The 6,071-nt window shown below is 47.8% G+C and overlaps 1 pseudogene; it reads left to right on the top strand.

Moving 5' to 3' along the window:
* Positions 1–3,668: 3,668 nt before the first annotated feature.
* LOC121443496 lies at positions 3,669–5,783 on the top strand (annotated as a pseudogene).
* Positions 5,784–6,071: the final 288 nt, after the last annotated feature.

Here is a 6,071-nt window from a genome sequence, read left to right as displayed (position 1 = left end):
TCTGTCGATAGATAATTAGATAGATAGATAGATAGATAGATAGATAGATAGATAGATAGATAGATGCATAGATAGATACATAGATAGATATAGGGAGAGTAGGCTGGCCTTGAACGTTCAGCAGTCCTCCTGCCTCCTAAGTGTTGTGATTATAAGCTTCAACACCCTGCTTGACTGATGAACTATATTTGAATGAACCAAACCATTAAGTACTTTTGAGAATGTAAGTCTGGAGGGGAAAAAACTCAATTATTCATAAAGATAAGCTTCCGGTCTGCAGAGGGAAAAAGCTGTTCCTTCAGCACATTTAGGTCAGAGCACCTATGGGCAAGGAGCCAGGGAGAAGAAGGCAAGAATAGTGGCAGAATAGTGGTGAGTGCTTCTAGATCCTTTGCTCAGAGCAGCAGCCACCTTTTTGAGGTATAGTGGTTGACACGCAGGAAAGCAAACATGATGAGTGGATAGATTTCTATTGAGACAGAAAGAGCTAGAGGAGATGGGCTTGAGGCAATGATCACCAAGGTCAAGAATGAGAAACAGGTCAGCAGGCTCATCTCCAGGCTGGAAGCAGAGCTAGAAACAGGGACAAGGATAATGGTCAGGAGCTGAATAGAGCAAGAGGGGCCTGCATGTAGAAGTGGTGGCTTTCCTTGTTGGCCACCATCTTCTGAGGAGGATTAGGTGGTCGGGTCACTACTTATATTCACACCTACTACTTACTCAAGGCAGCATTCAGGCTGCTCCACAGTCTTTTCCGAAGAAGGAAACATGTTTCCTCAAGGTTCTTCTGGTCCATTTCACTGTCCCACAGGGCAGATCACTGGCATTTAAAACTGGCTAGGGTCTCTGAAAGATTTTGTGGATGTGACTCTGGCAGGTCCTCTGGAAGGTGGGAGACCGTGGCAGTGCGGCGGGTAGGAGACAGACAGATCCACCATGTAGAGAGAGCTTGGGTATAAAGTTTATTTGGTAGGTATTGGGAAGAATATAAGGGTAAGGGGTTATGGAGGAGGGGAGAGAGAGGAACAGAGAAAGAGAAGAAAGAGAAAGGGAAAGGCAGAGACTGCTTCTTCAGAAGGATAGAAAGGAAAAGAGGAGGTGTGAGATCACCTTGCCTCAGTGGAAAGGGGATAATGGGGGTGAGCTGAGTTTATCTCTTAAAGAGACAGGGCACCCAGGTGACAGGGTAGGCCAGAAGGATTATAACAATCTGTACCATGACCAAGCACCTACCTTCCCATGCCCTACTTCCTCTCTCCAGCGGTTGAACTATGGTGGTAGGAAGTTGTTCTAGTTACATTCTGTTGCTGTGGCAAACACTCTGACCAAAAGAAACATAGGGAAGGAAAGATTATTTCAGCTCACAAGTTACAGTTCAATCATGAGGGCGGTCAGAACCAGGCCTGTGTACTCTTCCACACAGCACTACTGACAACTGAGGAACTCACTGGCAGCCAAGGAAGTACAGAAGGAATCATAGAGGATGCTGCTTGTTGGAGTGTAGACCATGCTTAGGTTGCTTTCTTATGCAGCCCAGGACAATCTGTCCAGGGAATGATGCTGCCTGTTATGGTAAAATGCTGCAGGTCCCTGAGGGGCAGCAGTGGTCAGCAGGCCACGAGACCATGGTGGACCACAAAGGCAGCCAGTCCCAGGCAGGGAGCCACATAGCAAGTGAGAGACAGAGACGGATAGTCACATGCCATGCAGAGAAAGTAGGTATATATTTAGTGGGTTGTGGAGGGGAAAAAGAAAGGGGGAAGGGGAGAAGAACAGAGAGGGGGAGGGAGGAGGGGAGAAGGGGGAGAGGGAAAAGCTGCCTCTTCAGGAGAGAGATGGGATGGAAAGGAAAGGATTCAGGTTGGAAGCAGAAGGAAGATCTGCTTGCCACAGCAGAAGGGGGCAGTAGGCATGGCTTGTCTCTTAAAGGGACAGGACAGATACTGCCCACAGTGGACTGACCCTCTTATGACAATTAACAATGAAGACAATCCTCCACAGACATGTTCACAGGCCAACCTAATAGGAACAATTGCTCAGTTAAGACTCTTCCAAGGTGATTCCAAGTTGTAGCAAGTTCACATTTAAAACTGACCATTGGGGCTGGAGAGTTTCCTCAACACTTATAAACAATTGTTGCTCTTACAGATGACCTTACTACAAATACAGAAGATGTTATGCTTCTGGGTTTGAAGATGAAGAAAGAGAGAGATGAACCAAAGAATACAGGCACAAAGAAATAGATGTTCCCCAGAGCCTGCAGAAGGTCCGTGGGCTACCCCTTACTATTAGGACTTGTAACTGACCAAACTGAAAGGCAGTCCTAAGTGTTCTTAGTCACTTGTTTGTGGTTATATGTTACAGTAGCAACAGGACACTTAGACATCTAAGAGGAAACAGGACATTGAGACAGAGATGGTTGGGTCAGATTCTAGACAGGGTTACTGACAGTCAACTGACCATGAAGCTGATTGAGCCTGGGACATGGCAAGGATCTCCAAAATGGACTTTGTTCTGTTGTTGCTATGTGGTTTTTGTGAGTTTTTGAGACAGGGTTTCCCTGTGTAACAGTCCTGGCTGTCCTGGAACTCACTCTATAGACCAGACTGGCCTCGAACCCACTGAGATCCACCTGCCTCTGCCTCCTAAGTGCTGGGATTAGAAGTGTGAGCTGCAATCGCCTGGCTTGTTGTTAAGAAACATCACGAGTTGGGACCTTGGCAGGTATGGTGAGGATCGTGGCAGGTGACAGAAGACGCCATGCAGAGAGAGTTTGAGTGTTGAGTTTATTGAGAAGAAGGTATTGTGAGGGTAGGGGGAAGGAGAGAAGGGAGAGACACAGATACAGAGAGAAAGAAGGCAGGAGGAAAGAGGGAGGGAGGAGAGAGAGAGAGGCTAGGAAAGGGAGAGAGAGGCTAAGACCTGCTTCCATAGGTGGGAAGAGAGATCAGGAGTGGGTGGAGCTTATCTCTTAAAGGGACCTTTGCACCTGTTTACAAATTAGGACCTGCTTGTCATACACAGGGGGTGACTGTGTCAGGTTCCCAAGGGGCACCAGGATACTAACAGTTGTTGTTTTGTATTTTGTTTATTTGTTTGTATTATTGTCGTTTAAACCAAGAAATACAGACTGTTGATTTGGGCTCTTTCCTCTGGTTATCTCTCTTGGAGCCCAGGGTCTGTTAGCCTTGTTATACCTAACAGGCTACTTTAAATCTGACATGGAGGCTGTCAAGATCAGTGGATAAACGGGCTTGCCTTGCAAGCCTCATGTCTTAGTCTGGGGTTTATGGCTGTGTAGAAACCATGATCGTGGCAACTCTTATAAAGAAAACATTTAGTTGAGGATGCTCACTTACAATTTCAGAGGTTCAGTCAATCAATTATCATCATGGCAAGGAGCATGGTGGCATACAGGCAGAGGTGGTGCTGGAGCTGAGACTACTACATCTTGCAGGCAACAAAAAATCAACTGTCGCTGGGCAGTGGTGGCACACGCCTTTAATCCCAGAACTCGGGAGGCAGAGGCAGGCGGATCTCTGTGAGTTCGAGGCTAGCCTGGTCTACAAGAGCTAGTTCCAGGACAGGCTCCAAAGCTGCAGAGAAACCCTGTCTTGAAAAACAAAAAACAAGCCTTTCCTCTGGCGGCGGCCATCAGGTGAGCCAAGATGGGCGTGTACAAGTACATCCAGGAGCTGTGGCAGAAGAAGCAGTCGGACATGATGCTCTTCCTGCTGAGGGTCCGCTGCTGGCAGTACCGCCAGCTGTCCGCGCTGCACCGGGCTCCCCGCCCCACCCGGCCCGACAAAGCGCGGAGGCTGGGCTACAAGGCCAAGCAAGGTTACCTCTTGTACAGGATTCGTGTCCGCCGTGGTGGCCGGAAACGCCCGGTGCCCAAGGGTGCGACCTACGGCAAGCCTGTCCATCATGATGTGAACCAGCTAAAGTTTTCCTTGAAGCCTTCAGTCTGTTGCTGAGGAGAGAGCTGGACGCCACTGTGGGGCCCTGAGAGTCCTGAATTCTTACTGGGTTGGCGAAGATTCCGCATACAAATTTTTTGAGGTTATCCTCATCGATCCATTCCATAAAGCTATCAGAAGAAACCCTAACACCCAATGGATCACCAAACCGGTCCACAAGCACAGAGAGATGCGTGGGCTGACATCTGCAGGCCGCAAGAGCCGTGGCCTTGGAAAGGGCCACAAGTTCCACCACACTATTGGTGGCTCTCACCGCGCAGCCTGGAGAAGGAGCAACACTCTGCAGTCCACCGTTACCGCTAATACACGTAAAGTTTGTACAATTCATACCCAATAAACAATTTAGGACCGTCAAAAAAAAAAGAAAAAAAAACAAAACATAAAACAAAAAAACTGTCACATGGAACGAAGCTTCAACAAAAGACCTCAAAGCCCACCCCCACTGTGGCACGCTTCCAACAGAAGATTAAAGATGTGCCCTCCAGCCTTAAGATCCAGATTAAAGGCGTGTGTCATCTGGCCTTCTCCAACAAGACCACACTTCCCCTCAAAGCCACACCTCCAAATAATGTCACTCCCTATGAGTTTATGGGAGCCACACCTGATGACCCAAGTTTAATTCCAGGGGCCACAAGATGAAATGAGAGAAGCAAATCCTGCAAGCTTGTTCTCTGCCCTTCATGTTCACACACCCCTACTCACACAATAAGTAAATAAGAGTAAAGACATAAATGAATAAATAAGGCTGGGCATGTTGATACACACCTCTAATTCTAGCACTTGGGAAGCAGAAGCTTGTAGATTTCTATGACTTTGACACCAGTCTTTACTCCATAGAGAGTTCTAGGACAGCCAGGGATGCATAAATGAGCCCCTGTCTCAAAAATAAACAAACAAACAAAAATTTAAAAGAATAATGTAGGCCATGCCTTACTGGAGCAGGAGAAGCCTTGCTAGATATTAATTGGCAGTGTCTTCATGACAGGCCTCTGGCACAGGAGGAATGGTTGCTCAGGTCACCAAGAAATGGAATGCTCTGCATAGAGGGAGGCAAATTTGCAGGTGGCATGCTACCCGGATGATAAGTTAACATAGTGCCAAGTGAGCCACTCAGTCTGGCTGTGAGGCATGAGCTGGAAAGCTGTGCTGCCAGCATCTCTGAATGCTTCTGTTCCTTCATCCGTGAAGTGGGCTGAGCCAATGCCTATCTCTCAGGGCTGTAATTAGGCCGAAGGAGATAAACTGAACAAAACGCTTAGTGCAGTGCCTCGCACACAAAAAGTGCTCAGGCTATAATTACAGAAAAGTGCTGCTGGACTGCAAATCTGGCAAGGTGGCCTGCGGAGGTGGAGAGGCTTTGTAAACAGCTTGGGTGGAGGTCTGTTGAATGCACGTACCAAACTGACATGTGCCATATGGCACTGAGGCACCAAGTGGACAGGTCTCTGAGAAAAGCCAGCGGACGACTCCTGACAGATGCACTGGGATCAGAAACCGGCAGCCTGGCCTTAAGCGATGCCTGAACCTACGCTCCGCTAGAGTACATGTGTACAGCGAATGAGGATGCTCACCCCTAATGAGGATAGGCTTCGGAGAGCAGCCACCAATCCCTGTTTCTGTAGCACAGAGAACCTGGACCTTGCACTGGTAACTGTAGCATTTTTATTCTAGAATCAGGCAGAACAGAGCATCTGTGATGTACGGCTGGAGCAGGGGACAGGACTGAGGAGCCATTTAAGAAGACCAAAGGGCACTGCCGGGCTGGGCTACAAGAGAGTAGCAGTGGGCGCAATAACTCAGTAGTAGATGCTTGCTTACTAGATGAAAGGCCCCCAAGTTCATCAACAGAACCAAAAAACGACACAAACAAGAAGACCAACACAAACCCATAGGGAAGCAGGGGCAAGGGAAAGTCCTGCTGGTAGTACGGAAGTATGGGCAACTTCCTCAACATAGAACGTGGGTGTCCACAAGTACTTCTACTGGCTTTCCATGCTGGGATGTACACAGTCATTTTGGCTATTTGAAGAGTTTGGGAATATATTTAAGTGTAATTTTTATTTTAGTGCCCAAACAACAAGAATGTGAGGA

Source organism: Microtus oregoni, unplaced genomic scaffold, assembly GCF_018167655.1.
Source record: "Microtus oregoni isolate MIOR12 unplaced genomic scaffold, Mior012 000108F_ref0000382, whole genome shotgun sequence".
Lineage (NCBI taxonomy): Eukaryota > Metazoa > Chordata > Mammalia > Rodentia > Cricetidae > Microtus > Microtus oregoni.
Note: the sequence above shows the minus strand (reverse complement) of the source record. Positions and strands in the feature narration are given on the sequence as shown.